The 25,603-nt window shown below is 40.8% G+C and overlaps 1 protein-coding gene across 8 annotated transcripts in view; it reads left to right on the forward strand.

Moving 5' to 3' along the window:
- The first annotated feature begins 400 nt into the window (after positions 1-400).
- The window catches only part of TEX2 (testis expressed 2), a 102,185-nt gene continuing 76,982 nt past the window's right edge, over positions 401-25,603 (forward strand). For 2 of the 8 annotated variants that reach the window (XM_039326842.1, XM_039326848.1), the window contains exon 1: positions 401-577. The gene's annotated coding sequence lies outside the window, so the exon portion shown is untranslated. Of the gene's footprint in view, positions 578-716; positions 860-21,732; positions 21,757-25,603 lie in introns of those variants that run through there. The other 6 variants (XM_039326840.1, XM_039326847.1, XM_039326844.1 and 3 more) reach the window with 4 other exon arrangements.

Consider the following 25,603-nt stretch of genomic DNA (forward strand, 5'->3'; position numbering starts at 1 on the left):
GCTGTACTCTGCACATGCTTACAAAAACCTTTTGAATTTATATCTGCTTGCCCATCCTGCTAAGCAAGCTGGACTACTATGGACAGTAGGCAAGCCTGTGGATGTATAACACACACGAACAGTAAACACACCCTAAAAAGTGAATCGCTCGCTAGGCCTCCGCTACAACCCTGCCCTTCTAGATTGCTAAGCCTAAGAGGGACTGCGCGAAGAGCTCCATCCCTCCCCGTTGGAGCAAAAAGGACCGGCAAGTACACCCTACTGCCTCGCTTTCTCTGCCCCCCCCCCCTTCTCTGTCTCTCTAGCTACCCTCAGCTCCCTTGCGCCTTTCACTGGGGAGGCGGTGTCTCACGCAGATCCGCCCACCGGCGGGCGGGGCCGCCTCGGCGCTTCTGTCTGTCCCCGTCGCGCGTCTCCCTCGCGTTGCCGCCTGGCTCGCGCTGGCAGTGACGAGACAGGGCGAGCCTGGGGACCGACCGGGCTGACAGGAAGGAGCCACCGGCGCTCGCCACCCCAAGCCGCCCGCCCGGGCTGCCTTATGCCATGCCATGCCATGCCGTGAGTTACCGCAGGTGAGGTAAGCCCGACGCTGCCCTCCCTGGCCGCCAGCGTTTGACAGGCAACTGCAGCCGCCTGATGCAGTAGCGGCAGCAGGAGCCCGGGTTGAGGCTCCTCGAACCGCCCGCCCGCCCCCCTCCCTCCCTCCCTCCCTCCCTCCCGCCTCTCTCTCGGGCTGCTGGGAGGAGGAGACCTTCGGCCTCGGAGGCAGCGGAGTCTGTCTGGGCCTAGGGCTGCCGGGGCAAGGGAGCCAGCCCGCCAGCCTCTCCGGCGAGTCCACATGGCAGGCTGCGCAGGCAAGGTGAGCCCGAGCGGTTGGCATCCGCGGCGGGTCGGGGGTTTGGCCGGGGCCGCGGTTGGGAGGAGAAGCCGGTGAGTTGCAGAATCGCGCTTGACAGCCGGGACCGGATTCCGGGAGCAAAGCTCTTTCACGCCACCGGGACCTTTTGTGTGGACGGCGGGGCGAGGGAGCGCGTGCCTCTGAGCCTGAGAAGAGCGCGGGTGCCTGGCAGTTCGCGCCTGGGTTTGCCAGGAGGAGGAGGAGGAGGGCGCTGCACCCTCCTCGCCTCGGGACTGGTGGGACCTGAAGCGGGTCTGAGCTTCCGCCTTAGGATGGTCCTTTCCCTGGCGACGCTTGAGGTGCGGCGAGACTTTGGGCCGACTTTCGGCGAGTGCGGGAAGCCGTGCAGGCTGCTAGTTGTTTACATTGCTGAGAAACTTACTCCCGGCAGGTCTTTTTTAGCCCGGGAACTTTTTTCTCCCCGCTTCAGTTTTTGCAATCTTAAGAAAGAAGGTGGCGTGCTGTGTCCTCCTCCTCCTCCTCCTGTTCTCTCTCTTCTCCCCCTCCCTCTCCCTCCCTCTCTCTACCCCTCTTCCTCCTCTCTCCCTTTCCCTCCCTCCCTCCCTCTCTCTCTCTCTTTCTCTCCAGCTCCCGCCCCTCCGCCTCCCAGTATGGAGTAATCTAACTGCCAGATGCATCGTATGTTAGGAAGTAGCCAATGTAAGAAAGGTGGAGTTGTGACACTTTTCAGGGAAGGAAATCTGTGAAGAGAGAGGGATTTGGGATTTGGGATTCATTTGAGGGGGATGGTTGTTAAGTAAAGAGATGCCTTTATAAATGGAGCTCTCTAAGCAGCAGTGGAGGAGTTTTGGTTGAAGAGGTTGGGGTATGAGTTTCTCTAGGAAAGCTTTGTAAAAAAAAAAAAAAAAAGAGCCCTGTTAATTCTGCCTTTCTGCCAGGTGTTTGATTCTGAAAGGCTCTAGGTTGAATCAGCCTTCCACTCTTCCGAGGTCGGTAAAATGAGGACCCAGATTGTTGGGGGCAACAGGCTGGCTCTGTAAATTGCTTAGAGAGGGTTGTAAAGCCCTGCAAAGTGGTATCTGAGTGCTATTGCTATTAAAGTACTCTTGCAAAAACAGAAATCTGGTAACCTCTTTTCTGACTAACAAATCTAGGAAAGCAGTTTTCTTTATCTGGTGCTCCCCAGAATGTGTTCAGCTGTAGCCCCCCTCCCCCCAATCCCTAGTAAGGGAATTTCATCTATCTACTAGAACACGACTGATAGCAGCAGTTTAAATTTTGGCTAAACTAATCACTCATTATGAAAAATTAAGTTGTTGAAGGAGAAGGCTTTTTCTAACACTTGATACTGCACAGATTGGTACTGTACTTGACTCAATTGTCCCATATTTGTTTTTTCTAAGTAGGGGACTTGCCGAATGGCTCATTCTTTGGGGATAAGAAAAGTAGTTTTCATAGTGAGACTCTCAAGGGAGGAATTTATTTTTACGTTGGACTCTGCTGTAGTTGAAATTTATAGGCAAATAGTCTGGGGACTTTCAGCTACAAGAAGAGCACAGTTTGTGCACTGTATTAAATTGATCTGAGTTGCCACTGAGTGGTTCTGTGTTGTTTTTTTTAAAACCAAAGTGGTGTTCAGAAGGTGAACTCTACCACAGAAAGGGATTGTGAAGATCTTAAGGCAATTCTCCAATCTGACTGCTCTTGAAATTTGAGTCAGATTCTGATCTGTTCAGGTTTTACAAGCATTAGAAAGTTTACTGATTAGCTCTGGCATAAATGTCATACAAGACATAGTACTTAACTGACTTGGATTGATTTTGGAAAGGTTAAGCAGTGGTAGACCTAGATTGGAGACCATTAGGAAATCCCAAAACTGTTTAATAAGGAAGAAGGCAGTAGCAAATACCTTCCACAATGTTGCCAAGAAAATTGTATGGATGTCCATGCAGACACCATAGCATAACTTTTAAATGAGCTTATTAGGGTTTGATCTTCTGAAATCTTAAGGTGACAGAATAAGATGGGATGTTACCAAGTTTGAAGTGCTGTGGACGAAGATAATTCAAAGACAGCTAAAAGGCAAGATTTTTTTTTTCTTGGATGTTTGCTTAAAGTTTTATTTTTGTTTTCTGGAGCTAGGCCAGATGTTTAACTTCCATGAAAAAAAAACCAGAAGATCAAATGTATTTCTTCAAATTATCCTTTAATATACATTTCAGAATATACATTTATCTGAATACTTTAGCATTTATTAAAAGTGCTTATGAAAGTTTATTAAAGCATTTAAATGCTTTAGCATTTATCATGAAGCCTTGTAACCTGAGCCTTCTGAAGCATTTATTTATTTTTGTGTCTTAGGGTCAGTGTTGATCCCTAGTGACCGCCTGGACAAACCATTGAAAAACCTGGCAAGGTTTTTCAGAAATGATTTTCCCTTGTCTGTTTTCTAGGGCTGAGAGAGAGAGATTGGCCCAAGGTCACCCAACGGGCTTCATGTCTAAGGCAGGACTAGAACTCAGTCTCCTGGTTTCTACCCTGGTGACTTATCCACTACACCAGTGGTTCTCAACCTGTGGGTCGGGACCCCATTTGGGGTCGAATGACCATTTCACGGGGGTCGCCAAACAATGCAGTCCACCATTTCCCCCCCCTTTTCCTTAGCTGTGCTACTCCCTTTTATTCTATTGGCTTTTGAAAGCCAATAGAATAGACTCTCTTGAATAGAGTCTAATTCTATTGGCTTTCAAAAGCCAATAGGAATTGTCCAGGCTGTCTCTGCCCTGCTGAGCCCGCCAAAAGTCCCATTCTGCAAACGGTGCTGCACCAGTGGAGTAGTCCTCGACTTACAACCGGTTGAGTAGTCCTCGACTTACGACCAGTTGGGGGTCGCGGCATTAAAAAGGTTGAGAACCACTGCACTAGACCAACCTGGCTCTCTCCTGAAGCATTTAAGACATGTTTAAAATAATTATTTCAATGTATTTCAGTGTGTGTTAATCTGCATAGGATTAGAGTTTTGCAATTACACATTGCTAAACCAACATGGGATATGGATTGCTTTTAGTGGAACTTGAACTCCCTTTCATCTCTTTTGAGATAAGTTTAATACTAAGGAGGTGTTCACATAATATGCTAGGTCTGGTTTGTTCAGTTATGGATTATTAAATAAACCACAGCTTGCTGGGTTTGTCCAACTATAAACTATAATCCATTTTTGTAAACCAGTGTCTGAATTTGCAAAACAAACTGAATCTCAACTAAGTGAATTACATGTGTACTTTGTGAACCTGTTTGACACCAAGCCATGGTTTAGTACAACACAAGTGGCTAGATTTGCAGAAACCAAAATGTTGAGTGCTCCTAATTCTTTACTGTATATTAACCCCAAACAAATCAAACTGTATTGTGGCTTAGAGCTACACTATATGTTGGATTCAAATACACTTACTTTTACAGTAAGCCTGTTGAATTAACTGGAGGTTAATTATAATTAAGGCCCTTTTATTTGAATTCTTCACCTCTATTGTGGAATTCACGCATTAGTCTAAGGCAGGCATGTCAAACTGCCGGCCCATAGGCCGGATGCGTCATGCCAAAACTGCGCCCACCCCATTGCCGGCAATGGGGAAAAATCATGATATGTCATGCGACATCACATGACATCGCAAGTTTGACATGCCTGGTCTAAGGCCTCAGTTCCCCGACTGCATTGTGGTGCCATGGAGCACCTCAATAAACTCACAGGAGTGTTGCAGGATGTTTTAGATTTTCAAGAAAAGCACAATGATTCCCAACATCTGTCAGACACTGTATAAACTACCAGCTCATAGTAATTCACAATTTTGGCCTGGGCATTGTGAAAAAATTATTGAGATAGGGCACCATGAACTAAGAACATCTGTAAATGTCTGCTCTAAAGCATGGTTCATTTGAACATAATATACTGAACAGATCACAACAGACTGAGTATGTGGTCCATGAACTATTACTTATAAATTTTAGCTTTGGTTATAAAACAACCAAAATTAAACAGCTATTTTATGGTTTAGGATTTATGAATTCTGTCTAATTATGCTGAACCTGCTTTGGGTTCCAGGTATTATTCTTGTAATCTGGCACTGGAAGATCTTTCCAAGAAGTTTAAAGGTAGCCAGTTTGATTTATTCTGATGAGTCAAAGCATGCTCTGTTGTGTTGTATAAGTGGTGGTTGTCTTTTGGCTAAATGTATTGTGTCATGGTAAAGACGTTGGACTACCATTAGGAGAATTTAGACTAAAGTTCACTCTCTGCCATGAAAACTCAGGGAGGTTTCTGTGGCTCAATTTACTTTATAGAACTATTGCAGATAAATATTGGAAATAAGATGAAAGGAGATGTCTTTGAATGTTATCTTGAGGATTTGGAGAAAAGTAGCTATGTAAATCTAACACACAAATATAAATAACGCCATAGTTTTATGTGCACATCTTAGTTTATTAATTTGCAAAGTTGAAGAAAAACCTCATCACTCAAAAAGACTTCACTATTGTTTGATTTTTGCAATAATGCCCACTATATAAAGGTGGGTACAGAACTCAGCATATTAACCCATGTTGAGCTGAACCAAGCTATCTAGTCTGGTTGGATTTACACAACAGACTGAACTGAAAACTAGCCAATCACATTTCAGCTTTGCATTTTGTGTGAACCCAGCCTTGACCAAGTCTATAGCTATTATTGCTGGGAAAAATACAGTGTTATTGTCAGGAGTGGGGACACTTACAGGAGAATGCCAGGCTGTAAGTGGGTTACTTTCCTATGAGAATAGAATTTTCTTGGTGAAACTGTATCCTACGATGCATGATGGAGAGATATAGAGCAGACTTCTTTGTAACTCTTTCCAGGGAGTACTTTTTCTATACAAACATCCATCCATCCATCCATCCATCCATCCATCCATCCATCCATCCATCCATCCAGAACATTTTCTGTAAAGCCATCTAGGCTGTCCCTGTTCAAATTTTCTCCTCAGCCCAGCCCTGCAGTAAGCAAGGCCTTATGACATAGCAAGAACAGCCAGCATTTCTGGATTATGTCATACTTACTGGGCATCAGCTGCTTGTTTTGGAGCAAAACTACAAAGGCGTGATCTTTGTTCCAGATACCATTCAAGCCCAAGCATTTCTAGAAGGGCACCTTCTAGAATTTTGTGGCAAGTATCATAACCTGAGAAGGATAAAAAAAAAAAAAGCAAAAGCAAAGCTGCAACAGGTGCATTTATGTGTAAAGCTGTGATTGTAATATGAACAAAATTTCAGTTTGCAGGTGTTGTACATCTTACGTTATGGCTTTGTCAGAGCTAAACAATATGTCATGAAAATGTGATGTGCATCAGTATCTTTGATCCCTGTGAGACCAGTTAAGCATAGAGAACATAGATTTGTCTTTCCATCAACTGAGTTTAAATGTATGACTGGAATAATGGCTGAAAAAGAAGCCTTATGATTTCCATTAATTAGATTACAGGGTGCTGGTTAGTTTGCTTGCGTCAAAGGTATTACCTGCTGTGCCTGAAAATATAAATGTATATTCCTGCTTCCTCCTAGATTAAGTGATAACAAAATCCTCTCTTCTTTTCAAGATAAGAGAATGTAATGGATTTGTTTCCAGGTAAACTTGCATTGCTGAAATGAGCTCTTGGGATTTTAATGATCATTTTTGACTGTAAATAGGGAGAAGAGCCTTGCCAAACTCCCTTCCTTTCTTCCCCCATACAACAGTTATCTTGCAAAAAACCCCTGAGTATTCATTGTTGGGGAAAGATCGTAACATTAAATTCTGATTTTTGACTCGACAGAACCATAATATTAACTCTTATCCTCCATTCACTTCAATAATGACTTCATTAAATAACAACGAAAAGTGTACTAAATTTTGAAACAGCTATTTGAACTTAGCAAAAAAATTTCTGACCTTGAAACTGTCCTGTTTTGCAGTTTGCAGTAAGGTTAGAATTGCCTTTTAAAAATACACAGTTCAGATACTTTGATTCTGTTCTAAGGACTAATTATTTTACATATTTCCAAAACAATGATAACAAAAAATAGCTTCAACAGTGCTTCTTGCAATTTGGAGGCACTGATGTAATTCATTTTTGAATATTATATTTGTTTCTTACTAACTCCAGAATAGTTCTCTGTTAAGGATTTTGTAACCCTAGTCTTTCTGTATGCTTTAAAATTAGCTTGTGCTTGAACCGTGGGAAGATAAATTGTACCTGCACCTGCCATTTACATAGTAATAATTAGTATAGATTTGCCTTAGGATTGAACAGGTGATAAATCTACATCCTTGCTGAATGCCTTTGCTGTGCTTTTGAAATGAACCATTGTATAGAACTCTTTTTGTGCTTCCTACCTAGTTACGATGGTGAGATTTGTACGGATTGGAAGCAGTTTCTGATTCAGTACTAACTTTGTGACTGTGTAGCTTTGAAATACACTGATGTGATATGGAAAAGACCTTGAAGATCTAAGGCTATCTGCGTAACTGAGTGACTCAAGTTGATTACACTAACACTATTGTTAGTGTTTATTGATTGCATTATTGTTGTGTCTCCTGCTCTTTAAATTTATTGATAACATGCTGAGGATGGCACTTTTTGTAACTTTTCAGCATAGCCTCCACATGCAGAATGCAGTGTATAAATGATCAGTTTCTTGTTTTGGGCAAGAAACACTTGAAATGGAATTTGTTCCTGTTCGTTATTTGGTGTGCCTTTTTTCTTCAAGAGAACTTTAAAAACTTTGGATGAAGTGATTCTTCGAAAGCAGATAATAAAATAATAGTGTTTCTGTTTGAAATGTAGCAGATATAATTATATAACTGATCTTACCAGCTTCCTTTCTCTGCATGTTCTGTCATTGGTATAAAGTTTGAATACCAATAATTTCATTTGAGTCTTCACTCAAAATTTTTTTATTAATTTTTAGAAAATGAACCAAACGATATTGAACTTTATGGCTTTTTGAGGTATACTTTCTTTTACAGATGCTGTCACAATATAAGAACTCCACCTAAGAACTATATCTAGAAATGCAGTGCTATAACTGGAATACATATAGTCAGTAATTTCAGCTCTAAAAAGCACTGAAGAAAATTTCAGTTAAAAAAAAAAAAAAAGACGGGAGCTGGCTTTCCCCAACCATAGTGAGTAGTGTAGAGAAAGGAGTAATATTCAGTTGTTTCTTAGTTTGGAGTGTTTTCTCATTTTTTAAAAAAATATTTTTAATTGCTTTTTTTTAAAAAAAAAAATAAGAAAACAATGTTAATTGCAATGCAAACACATACAAATATATGCATATAAATTGCTTTAGTGAAAAAATATACTGGGGAAAAACAAAATATAATATAGCAATTAACACTTACAATCCTATATACACTTACATAATGTAAATATTATGTCTGTGTCTATTTCTAATACAATTATATAATTCTCATTCTTTTTAACCTACTATGCAGGCAGTCTTTGATTTATAACCATCTGTTTAATGACTGGTCAACAGTACTGAAAAAACTGATGATTGATCCTCACTCTTAATGGTCATCGCAACATTCCCACAGTCATGTATCAAATTCGAGTACTTGGCAACCAATATGTTACAAATAGTTACAATGATTATAGCATCCCAGAATCATGAGATTACTATTTGTGATCATCTCAGCCAGTTTCCAACAAACAAAGTCAGTGGGGGAAGTGGATTTGCTTAACAACCACATGATTCCCTTAACAGTTGCATAGATTTGCTTAAAATCCATGACAAAAAAGTTTTAAAATTGGGTACAACTTATTTAACAACCACATTGCTTAGCACAGACATGTCAAACACAAGGTCCGGGGGCCGGATGCAGCCCGTGAAGTGGTTTCATGTGGCCTGCGAAGCCATTCTGGAAACAGTGAGGGAACGGCCCCCGCTGCCTTGGCCCTGGCCCAGGCTGGCCGGGAGCCAATGTACAATTTTGTGGTGGCCATCTATGCTGAAATGCATTCAGTCTTAGCTCCACAAGGCCGTCTAGAAACAGCGAGGAAACAGCCCCTGGCATGTTGGCACCACCCCTTGGGTGCATGCTGGGGAGGTGTCACCCTTTGTGAGGAAATGAAGAAATGGACCATGCCTTGGCATTTGCTCCGATCCCACCCCCTTCTGCCAGAGATCCTCAGATCTGTCCCACTCCTGCCCAGGCCCCCTACAGGCACTCTTGACGCGAACAGTGTAGAGCTGGTCATGCCCACCCAATAGGCCACACCCACTGTATCCACACCCATCCAGTAGGCTGCACCCACCCTGGCCACTCCCACCCGGCCTCCCGATGGCAACCGCAATGCTGATGCGGCCCTCAATAAAATTGAGTTTGACACTCCTGGCTTAGCAACAGAATTCTGGTCCCAGGTAGTCTAGGGCAGGGGTAGGCAATCATGGCTGGCTCAGGAATTCTGGGAGTTGAAGTCCACGAGTCATAAAAGAGCCAAGGTTGCCTACCCCTGGTCTAGCGCTACCTGTATTTTGTTTTATATATATTATACTCCATGACTTTCTGCCAAACATGTTAAGTACAGCACATACTAAAAACGTGTTTTAAAGAAGTACTATCCTCATTACATTGCCAATAAACCACTTCTTAGACAATATTTTTTTGTACACACATAATGGAGTCCGATAAATTCTAAATAATTACTTTTGTTGTATAAATCATTTCTCAGATATACAAACTGGAATTTCTCTCAATATATAAATTAATCTGGGAATAATAGGCGAGAGCATTCACCTTTCTCAAAGGGTGAGGTTTGCAGTGTTTCTTCCTTTAAATGAAATAAACATACATTTGTATGTACTTACTAAGCCAAATGACTTATGGGAGATTATGGAGTCCCTTGGGAGCTCATGGAAGTTTTAAGACAGCCCTAGTGAATACATGAATGATTGACACTGTACTGATCTTTGTATACCTGGAGGTTCTCCTTTCTGAGACGGGCATTGACTCCCTGCAGATGTGTTGGGACTGTATGTTCTGTATAACTAACACCAAATGGTCACAGTGAGAGAGGCAACGTAATTAACCACACTTTCACATCTTTAATTATCATTTCAATGTTAAGTTCTTGAAATTTCCTATCTGCGAAATAATACTGCTCCACAGCTGCAATCTCAGCCTCAGTAAAAAAAATTATGGAACTCCATGAGATAGGATCATAGGTCTGGAAAGGACCTTGGAGGTCTTCTAGTCCAACCCTTGCCCAGGGAAGGAGTCCTTATACCAGTGGTGGTGAATCTAAGGCACGGGTGCCAGAGGCGGCACTCAGAGTCCTCTCTGTGGGCACGTGCACCGTCGCCCCAGTCCTAGGCCTTCAGCTGGATTTTATAAAACTTTTTCGCTTTAGGCCTCCACCCCGTGTGCAAAAAAAAAAAAAGGTTCAATCAGTCAATTTCAACTTCTTGCGGGAAAAAAAAGTTCTTGCAAAGTTGGAATTGATTGATTGAACTTTTTAGTCCCATCCAGTCTGCCGTTACCACTGCAGCCACGCCCACCCAATGGGCCACGCCCACCCAATGGGCCATATCCAGCCAATGGGCCACACCCATTTGGTACTCGACGATGCATAAGTGGGTTTTGGATTGCAGTTTGGGCAGTCAGTCTCTAAAAGGTTCGCCATCACTGTCTTATACCATCCCAGACAAATGACTGTCCAATCTTTTCTTGAAAACCTCCAGTAATGGAGCACCCACAACTCCAGGAGGCAAGCTGTTTCACCGATTAACCATTCCCACTGTCAGATATTCCTCATTTCTAGATTGGCTCTCCCCTCTAACGAGCTTCCACCCATTGCTTCTTGTCCTGCCATAAATGCTATGGAGAATAAATTGACCCCTCTTCCCTGTGACAGCCCTTCAGATATCATGTCTCCCTTAAGCCTTCCTTTCATAGCTAGTTCCCTTAGCTATTTATCACAGGATTTAGCCTCCAGATCCTTTATCATCTTTGTTGCTCTTCTCTGCACTCTTTCTAGGGCCTCGGCATCTGTTTTGTATTGTGGCAACCAGAACTGGATGCAGCATTCAAAATGTGGCCTTGCTAGTACAGTATGGAGCGGTACTATCACTTCCCATGAACTTGATGCTATCATTCTGTTAATGCAGCCTAGGACTGGGTTGGCTTTTTTTTTTTTTTTTTTTGGCAATTTAGTCCTGCATTTGGTTTCTCTGCACAGAAGCATATGTATTACCCCCTTTCCCTTTTGAGGATGAATCATCTTCTTTTCTTATGAAATATTGCAGCTATAATCTTGAAACAGGGTCTGAACTGATCCAGCATAAAATATTGAACTGCAAAATGTGTCTTGCAGAAGAAGCTTTCAAAGAGAAAATGTCGATTTTGTATGCCATGTTCCAGATATTGACGTGGTCATCTTAGTGCTCCTTTAGGAAAACTCCTTGTTTATTGCCTCAGATATAAAAACATAGAAACCTTCTTTTGAACACTTTACAATCAAACAACAGTACAGTATTTCAGATGTGCTGAAGGAGTTAGAAACTAACCATGCCATTTGTCACTGATTCTTCTGCTGACAGTTAAGTGTGATACTCCAAGCTTTTATAAGCTCTTTTCAGATGGGGGTCAAAAGAAATAGGAGGGATTCAGAGAGAAAACATTCTTTGGAAAATAGTTTGAGACTCCCCATTTATGCTTGAAAGGTTTATATGACTGCTGATCAGGAAAAGGTAACCTGTTGCTTCCATATGTTTGGTGCTACATCTTCTATACATTTTTGACATTAGCCACGTTAGTTAAAGCTAATAAAAGTTATACATCCAAAATGATTTGCTATAGATAATTGATTGTAGGATCCTTGGTGCTCTCTGAGCTTGGTTGTTTTCTTGCAGGGCATCTCATTATCCAACTAGGTAACATCATCATCCTAGCACAGATGATGTTACCTATTTGGGTAATGAAACGTCTGCAAGAAAACAACCAAGCTCAGAGAGCACCAACAGCCCCACAGTTGAACCCTGAGCTACAAATATTCTCTTCCATTAGTAATTGGCTACGAAATGAAATGGTATCCAAGTTGAAAGAAATCTGTAGAAATGATTCCTTGCATTGTTGAAAATTCCAAGTGGAGAACAAACATCTGAGAAACAATGCATTTTCTTTTTCAGAAAACATATCTATATTTTTAGCGTGGTTCCAATTTAAATACAGTTTTGCGAATACTGCCATCTAGTGTGTAATGTTTGTCCTGTTACTTCGTACAATTACCCTTTCTTGAATAAACGGTAAACAAAAGATTATGTGAAATATAAACCCAAACATCTAGGTCTCAATCTTTTAATTGTGAACTTTAAAAAAAAAAAAAGAACCTGGTCCACATGAGTGATTAAGGCTCTCCTGTTGAAGGCTCCTCCTTCAGTTATTTTTAAATGGTATGCTTTTACCTTATTCAGGCTGGGTAGTTTCAATAGAGTTGCTTAATTCTGTCTTTCCTTCCATGTTGTTTTAATCTTCTATAGCAGTGTTTCCCAAACTTGACAATTTTAAGGCATGAGGACTTCAACTCCCAGAATTCCACAGCCAGCAATGCTGGCTGTGGAATTCTGGGAGTTGAAGTCCACATGCCTTAAAATTGTCAAGTTTGGGAAACACTGTTCTATAGCAGTGTTTCTCAACCTTGCCCATTTTAAGATGTGTGGACTTCAACTCCCAAAATTCCCCAGCCAACATGGCTGGCTAGGGAATTCTGGGAGTTGAAGTCCACATATCTTAAAATGGCCAAGGTTGAGAAACACTGTTCTATAGTATTATTTACTTCTGCAAAAAAAACTGAAAGCATTACTCTTTAGCAGGAAGTAAAAGCATTTTAATCATGGAGCAAGCAAGTTGCCTAGCTTTGCTAGAATTACTGAAGTTAGACCAAAGTAGTAAAAGCCTGAGTCATAGAGTTAACCATGATGCTTTAGATTGGAAGTAAGGAAAGCCGCATTGAAAAACTTTCCTGATAAGTAAAACAAAAAAATACTTTATTGTTGGCTTGGCCCCTCTTAATGATCCTAATTCTTTATTTGCCTTGAACTATTTTTCATTAAAGGTGACTCCACATATGTAATCTAAAGTGGTCCAGGTAGTTTGCTGCCTTGACAGAACAAACCTGATTAGATAATAAAATCTGCATCAAAGGCTTTAGAGCAGGGGTCTTCAAACTTGGCCCTTTTATGACTTGTGGACTTCAACTCCCAGAATTCCTCAGCCAGGCATGCTGGCTGAGGAATTCTGGGAGTTGAAGTCCACAAGTCATAAAAGGGCCAAGTTTGGAGACCCTGCTTTAGAGCACTGTTTCTCAGCTATTATTCAACCTGAGCCAAAGCTGGTTAGGGAATTCTGGGAGTTGAAGACCACACATCTTAAAGTTGCTAAGATTGAGAATCACTGCTTTAGAGTTTTTAAGATTTTACATGGGTATCTTCAGAGATGTTGGGACTTGCTGCATGTTTGCACTCACAAGAACAATAATCTCCACCCATCCTAATATGCACAAAGTATATCTTAAAGTAGTTATTTTTAGAGGCCCTTTTCTGTTTATTGGTTTTAAATAAAGAGAGGAAGGTGTGATGGGAGCCTCTGTAAGAAACGTGGTTTCTTATTAATACCAAGTCAATAAAACATTTCTTTAAAAAATTCATTTAACGATTGAAAATATTATTTGTTTTTAATTCGCTCTTTACAGGATATACAGTATGTCTAGTACAGACTGGATCAGAGAAATAATTTATATTTCATAATTTGTATACATGTATACATTTGGTAACTAGCTTTCCTTAAGGTATTCCATAAGATACTTATTTATTCCATAAATAAAAACGTGAGAATACAACCATGGTAAACCTTATCTAGGTATTAAATTTATATGTCACCCATCTCCTCGATAAGGTGTTTCTTCTCTGCATAAAATAAGGAAGTATGCTATATCAATTTATTTGTCTTCTATTCAGTTATAATTGTTAATTTTGCATTTTCCTATGCTTTTATTGTTGTTAGTCTTAAAGCATTGGTATGGATTTGATCAGCAGATTTTGGACCTTTATTAATATAATTATATTTATATTTTCAAAAGTGTAAGTTTAGAACATGAAACGTGCCTCCTTAGAATCTGCACAGCATTTCCATATTCAGTTCATCTTGTTTTTAAACTGTTTGCTAACTAGTGAAAAGTACTGGACATGTGGCATAAGATGAAGAAATATACAGCTTACATTTATTCATACAGTATTTATGATTACTTCATCTCATCATTTATTATGGTGCTTTATCTCAGCAGATAATACCTCGGCAATATGGTTGAGCTCAGTGCTAAGCAGGGTTGAAGCCTGGTTAATATTTGAATGAGAGATATCAGGAAATCACAATGGCTAGTTAAAAAGCATTACAGAACATGGAAACAATACAGAGAACTGTGTGGGGATGCGCACAAAATCATCAGACTTTATGTTTTTTACGGGTTGCTTCATAATGCTACTTTATATATTAAATGCTAATTAATTGGTTAAGAATGTATGGTTTATTTCTTATTTGAGGGAGGAGTCACTTGGTAAGTCAGTATTATATAGTTCTCTTTTTCTAAAGTTTCATCTTCTTAAAAGTTTGCAAAAGGTTTTGTGAATGCTCTCCCTTCCCTCTTTCCTGTCCTGCTTCCATGGCTTGAAAGTATTTAGATGTGTTTACCTTTGAAATCAGTGGCATTAATTCATGCTATGACTCATATTGTCAGTTGAAAATGTGCTGTATACTTTTTTACATGAAATAAACTTTGTAAATGATTTTGCCGAGGAAAATTGGCTTCTGAAATGTGTACATTGTACTATAAATTATGGAGGTAGTGGACTTGGTTGTCTGTAAGTTATGCTTCTTAAACGTTGGCTAACATGAAACTACCAGAAACAGAACTAACAAGGTTAAGGCAAACTTTGTGTTGGGGCTCATAAGCAATTGACGTTCACAATATTTTACAAAACTTGATCAACCTTACATGGGAAGAGTGAGGTGGTTAAAATTTCACTTCATGAGCTCCAGGGAACAGTTGGGATACTGCTAGTTTGAAAACCCCTATATTATACAGATTAGTCTGGTTTATAAAATTTTAATTTTATCCCTCAACCCTAATCCCAATTTAGATTTGGAGACCCTCTAACTCCAGAAGACTCTAGGAAGTTTACAATAAAAAAAGTCCTGCGCATTTGGCCAAAATACACTCTCTATAACATAAAATATAACTGGTAGGGATTCCCCAAGCAGCTTACCCCAAGGCCTGGCAAAACAACCTGATTTTTAAAGGCGTTGTGGGCATCATCAACATGGGAACTAAACCAATCTCTTTGACTTTGATTTCCTTGTGGCATTCATGTGATTTTGTATCTGCGAAACCTTTTTTTAGCTGATTACTATTATGCGATTTGAAGAAACAAAGGCTGCAATTGGAGGTGTCAGCTGTACTCAGTGGTGCTGTCTGTACTATTTTTTTCACTGGTATTTTCTTATGTTAGCCCTAATTGCTATAAAAAAGCATCCCTGTGGAGAAATGCCATCAAGAAGTAAAAAGCACTTTGAGGTCTTGTTTAGACAGAGTATTGTTCTTCCTGATGCCTGATTTTAGTGTAAAATTCCTTTGAAGAATGTTGACATAATTATTCTTAGGTCCATGCTCCAATGGAGGACTAAAAAGAACAGAGGACACCTTCAAAGGAGTTACATAATCAGAGCATTAGCTACTGACCTACCAAATCACACTTTGCACCAAACTACCGTGTTTCCCCGAAAGTAAGACCCCGAAATTTTTGCCTCCAAAAGAGGAGTTAGGTCTTATTTTCAGGTGATGTCTTACATTTTGCGTGACACCTGCCTTGCCTTGCGGTGGCGGCACCAACAGCCCCATCCAGCAGGAGCCCGCATGGCAGGTGGGTAGGGGCTGGAGCTGCCCCACGCGCCCTGCACCTGCTTCCTTCAGCCCCCCCAACCAGGCCATTCCTTGCTCCCTTTCACTCCCCTCCTGAGCCGGACTGCCATGCTACCATATGGAGGATGGGTGGGTTTCTCTCCTGTTGCAGACCTTCTAACTTCACAAGATTTTTTTTCCACGAGAAGTTGGAAGGTCTGATTGAACTTTTTTTAGTCCCACGAACTCTGTTTCCCTGCAGCAGGAGAGAAATGCGCCAGAGCTGGAAAGCAGATTAGTATTGAATTTTTTTGTTTTCTGGAGGAGAAGCGGCAGGAAACAGGGCTGCCATTTCGAGAACGAAGAAGGGAGATGCAGGGCGATGCAGGATGACAAGCAAGTGCTCTTCTCTGCTCTGCATCTCTGTGCAGAACTGCTCTGCTTCCTGTTCTCCGTTCTCTCCAGTGGCGGCGATGGAGGGCTGGTGGAGGGAGAGGCTTGTGCCGCCCGGTCACAGCGCAAGCCACAGGAGAGTTGGCGGGGGAGAAGGAGGTGGTGCCTGCCATTGGGCAGGTGATCTGTGGGGTGGAGCATGAAGAAAGTCCCTCAAGCGGGCCCAGTGGCAGTGGAACCTTTCACCGTCACTCCCCCCTGGCTCCGAAACAGTGGAGGGTGACCAGGCCTACCCCGCCCATCCTCCATACGGTAGCATGGCAGTCCGGCTTGCGGGAGGAGTGAAAGGGAGCAAGGAATGGCCTGACTGGGGGGAGCTGAAGGAAATGGGTGTGGGGTACATGGGGCAGCTCCACCCTCCCCCACCTGCCTTGCCTTGTGATAGCGGTGCAATGTGCCGCACGGCCTCCTGCCCCATTGTAGCAGCCAGGTGTGACAGAATGGGCGGGGTCCTAATTAGGGCTTATTTTTGGAGTAGGGCTTATATTAGGCTCACCCCCACAAATCAGTGTAGGTCTTTTTTTCAGGGTGAGGTTTATTTTCGAAGAAACACAGTACGTACAAAGGACTTTGCTTTATGGTTTCAGAAGAAGTACAGTCATTACATCGTGTTCAACATACTGTTGAAAAATTCTTAGTACATACAAAGGCAACCTTACGTGGGCCAATAAACCATGACCCCCTCTCTCTCCCCCAGGTAAATTATGATAGAGCTGAACTCTCCTGACTGGCCTGAAATTGTTTTGAACTAGTTCCTGACTCTTTATTAGGCTGTGCTGCTCAAGAAGCCAAGCAGCTGCCATTGGTTGCTAAGGAGAAATCTCAGTTAGTTTTCTGTGGCTGTGCCTGTGTGAATTTGCCCAGGAGGTGAGGGTGTGGTCTACAAAATCTACTATATTGGCATATGTTTCAAATTGCCTTGAAAATGGAGATACTATATGGCAGTTTCCCTGGTTTTTTGTTTTTTCTTTAACTCTCTTTAATGCAACTACTTATTCATGGTGGAAACCTGTTGAGGTTTTCTGTTCTTTTTTATTCCAAGGCAAAGTACTGTATGCACATTTAAATAGGAATTATTTTGACATTAGTTTTTTTTAACCAATATAGTAACTGCTAATGAATCTGTGTTTTATTTAGCTTAAACATGCCCTATTGCAAAATCCTGATGCTGCCTTTTGTCTCGACATTAGAGTTATTTAACCGTTGCTTTAGTTACAAAACTCTGTAGAAAGAATGCATCATGTGCTTAGTTTCTGGGTAAATCTGGAATTGAAAATATAAAGCAGGCTTCTCATTTAAGTATGGGCTCTGCTGAGCTTTCTACCTTTTCATATCTTGCTAGTCAAAAAGGGGAGTTTGTTCATCATGTATTATGTACAAAACCTGTCCACCATCTTAATTATTTGCAATAGCTTTTTAGGTCTTAGTGTTACAGTTTAGATTATACATTCTCTATGCTTTTTTAGTTTTTTTCTGCTTTTTATAAAAAAAAATGCCACCTTATAAACAGAAATACATGGGGAGAGGTTTCCTTGTGCATTGAGGAAAAAACTCAAAGCTGTATCACAAAATTATTGGCCTGACAGACTGTGTATGACAAATTGAATGCACAAATCTTCTTCTTCTTCTTCTTCTTCTTCTTCTTCTTCTTCTTCTTCTTCTTCTTCTTCTTCTTCTTCTTCTTCTTCTTCTTCTTCTTCTTCTTCTCTTCTTCTTCTTCTCCTTCTCGTTCTTCCTTCTTCTTCTTCTTCTTCTTCTTCTTCTTCTTCTTCTTCTTCTTCTTCTTCTTCTTCTTCTTCTTCTTCTTCTTCTTCTTCTTCTTCTTCTCCTTCTCCTTCTCCTTCTCCTTCTCCTTCTCCTTCTCCTTCTTCTTTTCCCGCAGGTGCAGGGTCCACTTTTCGGACTCATGCATGCCATTTCACATGATCAAATGCAGCATCCGAGTGCAATTGGACAGATTTCATGTCTGCATTTATTGTGTCTTACCATCTTTGCTTCAGCCTACCTATGTGGGTGCTTTCCACCTGTATTAAAATGGGAGGAGAGGCAGGCAACAGTGTGGGGTGTTTCTCGTAGGACATGGCCATACCACTGTGGGCATTTTTCTCACATTTTCTCAGTTAATGATGCTACACCCATTTGCTGCCACACTGTGTCACAAATTGGTGCACAAATACAGAGTATTAAATAGTTCAGAACACATGTTTGCTGTAGAATGTACTGTATATTGTTCTTCAGAATTTATAGATTGCAGTATTAATGGTGTTGGATACGGTAGATTTAGAATACCAATGCAATATCACTATATGTCTCAGGGTGTCCTGCCAGCCTTCCCAGGTAAACCAGATAGGAAACAGGGTGATGCATAGTAGATGAATTAATTATACTATACTTTCTTGTAAGGCCACATTAACAGAATCTCGTAAGTCTGAAAGTACAAACTTCCCATTACCATTTTTGCCTGCTTAGGTCCTACCTAGGTTTCTTCCTCTATCTATTAAGGCACTGGGGGCTTCTGCCTCTCTTGTCTGCCTCTGCTCATTTCCTAGGCAACATCTCTTCCCCTTCTCCCTCAAGGTTATTCTGTGCTGCAGTTTTCCTGCAATGGAGGTACAGTGCTAACCATCCATCCTTGAGCCAAAACTGTGGAGGCATAAAAATGTGATGCCCATATTGCCAATCCATCCTGCTTCTGTTGTGTTTTGTGTGAACTGCTGTGTTGAATGGCGTTGACCATAGTACTGAATGTATCAAAGTAATTTTCTTTTTCTCCTCTTGTTTGCTACCATTTCTTTTCAGTATATTCCCAACCAGTGGACAAATCCTCTGCAACAGGAATGGGAGGAGGCTGGTTTCAGGATTTAGCCTGGAATTCTCTGGGCTGGTGGGCCTGCCCCTTCTCATTTCAGCACCCCCCCCTTACATTAAATAATCATTTTGGAACATCCGGGGGGGGGAGATAGGTCTGGGGAAGAGGGAACCAGACCATGCCATGATTGTTCCACTAGCTGGTTTCTATCGAACTGGAGAAGTCCAACTGATTAGCTACTGGGCAATATTTTTTTTTATTTTGTGGATAGGAAATTAATTAATTAATTTCTGAACACCGCAGTGAAAAAAAAAAACAGGATTACCGCATCTATAGTAAAGAGAATATTATTGAGATGGAATTGTGGAAAATGCTCTTTCTTCCCCAAAAAGAACAGAGGAAATCTTATTGGTTATTATTGCAATAGAATAGCACTAACACAGCCTCTTTTTACCCCCAATAGAATAGCGGAGCTCTGCTTTTCTCTCCTCTGTTTTGTTGGAAATCTGGAGCAAAACACTAAGGGAGGAAGTGACAGGTATGGAAGACAAACAAGTCATGGTAGAGACTTGTTGGAAGGCAAACCAAGGGAGAGACATGGCTGTCATGGAAGCTGGCTAGGGAGTAGAGAGGGAATCATGTCTGCCCCTTCCAACATTTGTGATCTCATTCACAGCAAATCATCTGATTTTGCCTCCAAAGTAATGGGTGGCAAGATGCCAGTTTGGTCTACTGTTTAAGGTACCGGGTAGAAATCAGGAGACTGTGAGTTCTAGTCTCACCTTAGCCATGAAAGCTGGCTGGGTGAACTTGGGCCAGTCACTCTCTCTCAGCCCAACCTACCTTACAGTGTGTTGTTGTGGGGGAAATAGGAAGAAGAAAGAATATTAGATAGGTCTGCTGCCTTGAGTTATTCATAAAATATAATAAAGGTGGGATATATATACATATATATATATATTATCTTGAGTGATATTTGATACATCCTGTTATATATATATATCTTGAGTGCTATTTGATACACCCTGTCAGCCCAAATATGGGAGAAAGAAATCTTTTGCCTTGTATCAGCTCGAACTAGAGCCATCCACAGGCATGTCAGTCACAACTGCGACACCGTATATATTTCTAAAATTTGGATTGCTAGCAAAGAATTAAAGGAGAACTGGAATAGCTATTTTGAACTCTTTAGTTCTTATCAACCAGACATACCTTTTTTCTGAGATTCGAACCTGGGCTGTCTGCATGTTAAAAATATAAACAAACAAACAAATAAATAAATAATAGAATTTATGCAACCCAAAGCTCTGGTGGGATAATGTTGGTTAAAGGAGGAAAACACATATCCTTGTACACCTAATGATGATTTTAGGCTGTTTTGTCTATAAATTATAGACAAAATAAGAACAAACCATGGGCAAGAGAAAAATGATGTTATCAAAGCATAATGATGCCATGGATAAGTATGTGTGAAAACAAGAGTTTTTAGTGAGTTCAAACTGCTATTTATTCTGGCCTGGTTTAATTTATCACTGTAGCATTTGCCAGACGCATTTTGATAAACAATTTGCGCTGTCTGTTGAGCCTCTGGTGGCAGCAAAACATTAGAAAGTTAATTAACAGGGCATAAACTCAACCCTTCAATTGTCTGACCTTCACATGTGTGGCAATTGGAGATAGACTGTCAGCATGGATATTTTAGTTAATAGTTACTGTTTGGTCTTCCTTTCATCTAATTATCTCCTTTTGAAAAACACTTTATACTAACATCCAGTTATGGAAATGTATTTTATCTTTTCTTTGTTTATTTTGTTACTTTTATCCACCTCCATATTTTCTTCCTTCTTTTTTCCTCCAACTTTGAATTTCTCCCTCTGCTTTTCCAAGTGCGCTCTATTTATTTCAATGCCTCATCAGCATTACCGGATCTTTCCCCAATCACGGAAGAGATTAACTCCCTCAGGTGGAGCTCAGCTAAAACTGACCTTTACTACAAGCATATATTGTTTAAAATTCTTCCTGTTCACACTCCTCAAGATTTTTATTAAATGCCTAGGTCTCAAAAAGGACTATGAATCTTAATGCCTAGCACTTTTTTTTACAGTAGTCACCCTTAATAGCTCAACTTTTTGATCATTATATCCTGGTAGGACATCCCCTCAGTCATTGTTTCTAAGAAATGTAGAAAAACCTGTATGTTGAAGGAGAGGGTTAGCAATGTACACAGAGATTCATTCGGGTGTTATGGTTCTCAAATAATCAGGAAGTTTAAATAAAAAAAATATATTTGTGAAATAATGTTTCATAGTGCCATATAGTATCTGTTTGGATAAGGCAGCGGTTCTCAACCTGTGGGTCACGACCACATTTGGGGTCGAACGACCATTTCACGGGGTCTCCAAACAACGCAGTCCGCCTTTTCCCCCCCCCCCTTTTCCTTAGCTGTGCTACTGCCTTTTATTCTATTGGCTTTTGAAAGCCAACAGAATAGACTCTCTTGAATAGAGTCTAATTCCATTGGCTTTCAAAAGCCAATAGGAATTGTCCAGGCTGTCTCTTCCCTGCTGAGCCCACCAAAAGTCCCATTCTGCAAACTATGCTGCAAGTTGTCTGCAGCGAAGGCGAGCTGTCTGGAAGTTTCCACCCCTCCCTGCTGAGGAACTACTAAAAATGTAAGTAAAAGAGGGCCAGGGGTGGGAGGTGGGAGGCCGGCAGGCACAGGGAGGGTTGCTGGCGCGCGTGGGGCCCGGCGGGTGCCTTACCTCCCTTGGGCTGGGCCAGCTGGTGGCCCACCCGGTGGTCGGCCTGCTCTGTCTCTGCCGCTTGCCAGCTACGCCTCGGCCGGCGCAGGGGGCAGCACCACGCATGCGCGGTGCTCCCGGGCAGAGAAAGTCCTTGACTTACGACTGGTTGGGTAGTCCTTGACTTACAACTGGTTGGGTAGTCCTCGACTTACGACCGGTTGGGTAGTCCTCGACTTACAACCAGTTGGGGGTCGCGGCATTAAAAAGGTTGAGAACCACTGGGATAAGGGATATATAGGGGGTAGTAGAAGAAAATAAGATTGTTAAGCACAATATATTTGAAGGCACTGATAGAAGAGAATATTTGTAGCTCAGGTTTCAACTGTGGGCTCCTTGGTCTCTCTGAGCTTGTTTTTTCTTTCTTTAAGACATTTCATTACCCAACTAGGTAACATTATCATCAGTGCACTTCTGCAAATGTCTACAAGAAAACAAATAAGCTCAGAGAACATCCAGGGCCCTATATTTGAAGGCAACAAGTGGGATAGACTGGTTTCGTATCTAACATTTCCCATTTCTTGAGTTGGGAGCATCTCTAACTTATAATTCAGTTAAGATATTGAATTTGGGCATCAAATTATTTTTTTCTGCTTTTGCTATTGGAATATGTTTTGAAACAATTGTACTAAAGAAGAAAGACAACAGTGCAATGATAAGGAAGTGTACGCTTGCACAAATTAGGTCCAACGTTCAAAGTTTTATTCTATTTAAATAATAATGACTTTGACTTTTTGAAATGGACTATAATATAAAATCTGCTCATCTGATTGACTGCTCAATCCTCTGTGAACATTATCTCTTTATCAGATTTTGAGTACAGATTTCTTAGTCTTTTCATAATACATATGAACATGGGCATAGCTGCATTTTCACATCAGATGAATGAAAAAGGAGTGGGTGGACTTATATCAACCGATGAATAATTATTTCTATAAAGCACTTAGCAATAGCTCTACTTTCCATGAGTGAGCCAAAAATAAAACAACCTAATTGCTATGTCCCATATCTGACAGAATCATTCTAACAGAAGATATGCTAGCTTTCTTTGGAAGAGCTGTTGATTTAATAACAATTTTTGAATATTATTGTGTTGATCACACAGTCAGCCTGATGTTTAGACTAGGTTTGACATTTTTATCCACCTATTGAGTCCTTCCCAAGGACCTAGGATAGAGAGTTATTGTTGATAGCAAAGGTGGCACACTTGTCCAATCCACACTCCATTGCAATATCTTGGCTGCATCATAGTAGCATAGGGACTAGAAGGGAGGTCTTTTATCCAACTTCCCACCCAAGTAAGGAGACCTTATTGTGTCCCAGACAAATAGCTGTCTAAACTTGTCTTGAAGACCTCCTGCAATGGAGCACCACAACTCCAGGAGGCAAACTGTTCCATTAATTGTTCTTACTGTCAGGAAATTTCTCTTTAGATCCAGATTGGATCTCTCTTTAATGAGCTTACTCCCTTTGCCGTATCTGTATGTGCTGAGCAACGATTCTGTTTCAAATAATATTTTTCCATTTAGCTACAAATCATCCATGTAAAAGAAGTGGGTTAGCCTGGCACATGTTTTGATATTTGCTAGCCGTAGGCTGACTTGTTCAGTATATTTAACAGAGGAATTAATGCAAAGACAAACAGTTAATGATGATAGTGAGACTTCTTGAAATATTTCTCTCTTTGATATTAACCTTTTCCAGTCTATAACTGGAAGACTAGTAACTGTATCTTCCATTGTGCCATTGATCTTTGCATAAAGCTTCTAATGTTTGTACTGACTCCTGTTATTTCTAGGCACTTGTGTGTCCAATCAGGTGGAACCAAGTCAAATGTCTTCTTGCAATCAATCAGTTCAAGTTGGTCTTCCTTCTGTTGCAGTTTTCCAAAATTGTTTTGTCAATTAGGAGCTGATATTTTGTTCTTTTACTATTTGGATGGGTTTCTTTCTGCTCAGGTAGAAAAAGCTTGTGCAGTACTGTATGTTGTTAAACTGTTTGGCAGTGAGTGGGTGGAAACCAGCCAGATGTTTCAACCAAAACCCATGCAGCCCTGATGCTGACCAATTCTTAATGTTCCTTGCTCCTTTTCCCACCATTTCAGCGCTATTATAAATTCTTTCATTTCAGCTTCTTTTTTATTCTTATCCACCTCCTTTATTCAAACTGTATTATTGTTGTATTTCTTCGGGTTCTTCCCTGGATGCACCCAGAACTATATTGTTTATCAGGTGTTCACTGGTTCATTGCAATCTCTCCATTAATGGATTGGGGAAAATATTTCTAATTTGACTGTAATTGAAGATTTTGTTTATAGTGTGCAATTCAAGCTTCATATCTGCCAATCTTCTTGGCTATAGCTGTTATTTGCTGCTTTTTTATTTCCATTACTTCCTTGATCTTCCTTGTTTCTAGGTGATATTTCTTGTTCAGGTATTGTTTGCCTTTCTTGTTCTTCAGCTTCTTTGTTTCATCTGTTCTAGCTGGTTTGCATCTGATTTTAGAAGGCTGATCTTACTTTCCAATCTGATATCCCATTTGGTGGTACAATTTGGCTTTTATTCCCTTCGTTGTTGATTTTTCATCCAAGTTTTTCAATTATAACTGCAGCCATGCTGTACTTTACTTGGTTTGTTTCCTGCAGTGAGCTGGTGCTTATATTTGATATTACCATTTTGACACCTTTTAATATTAGTGTTAACTGTTTCTTTGGAACAAGCTTCAGTGCGAGCAACCTTATTCTGTTGTTTTTGTGGTGTTCTAGATGCTTAATCACGCTTTATTTCCATTCCTCTTGTTTTTTAGATAGATGGTTTTGTTCTTTCTGAAGAGAAGACAGAGGAGAGGGAGTTTGAGAATGAACAGAATTCAGTAGTTTCTTATACTTTACTTCATATTATACATTAGTGTTGATCTGCTAGTTTCTGTTCTGTTATTTCTGATTCTGGATTCTGTTATTTTTAGAACTGTTGCATTCTTTCAGATATCCTCTTCTCGTTGGACTTGATCATTATTTCTTTCTTTTCAGCTTTCATATATTTGCTATGGGTCAATAACTTTTCTTCCAGGATAACAGTCAAACAGCTGCTGTCCCTGATTGCTCAGCTAACATTCCTGAAGCCCGTTTGTCACCAGATGTGCAGGGATTCCAACACCTGTCATGGTCCTTGTTAACCTTGGTGAGACAGATCTAGTTTGGGTTTTTTTAAATTACATCTCATCATATTGTTTACGAGAGAGGCATTTTTTATCTGCTCCTCTGATGAGACCAGTATGCTTGAACCTCTGGCATAGCTCTCATCTTCCTTGGAGCGTGCAAGCCACATCAAGGTAGTGCCTCACTGGGGTGTGTGGGTGTGTTATTATTATGGTTCGTCACACAGTCAGCCAAATGTTTAGATTGGGTATATCATTTTTATCCACCTATCCAGTCTTTCTCAAGTATGTGGGATAGGTAGATGTTGTTTGATGCTATTAAAGGTAGCATGTAAGCTGTTCGAAGTAAAACTGCTTTGTGAAATTGACAGTAATTTTGTCAATGCCAGAGGTCTTCAAGTGGTATTCCTATTGTTTTGGGATTTCACCAAAGTGACTATTGGTACTTCCTTTGTTTCTTTTGCCCCAGACTTTCTATTTCTATTTGCAGGTCGTTATATCTTGTGATTTTTTTTTCTAGTTCTATTCTGTCTCTGCTGCCCCACCCACTATCTACACTTTT

The sequence above is a fragment of the Crotalus tigris genome, unplaced genomic scaffold (assembly GCF_016545835.1).
Source record: "Crotalus tigris isolate CLP2741 ecotype Arizona unplaced genomic scaffold, ASM1654583v1 scf7180000024345.2110221, whole genome shotgun sequence".
Taxonomy (NCBI): Eukaryota; Metazoa; Chordata; class Lepidosauria; order Squamata; family Viperidae; genus Crotalus; species Crotalus tigris.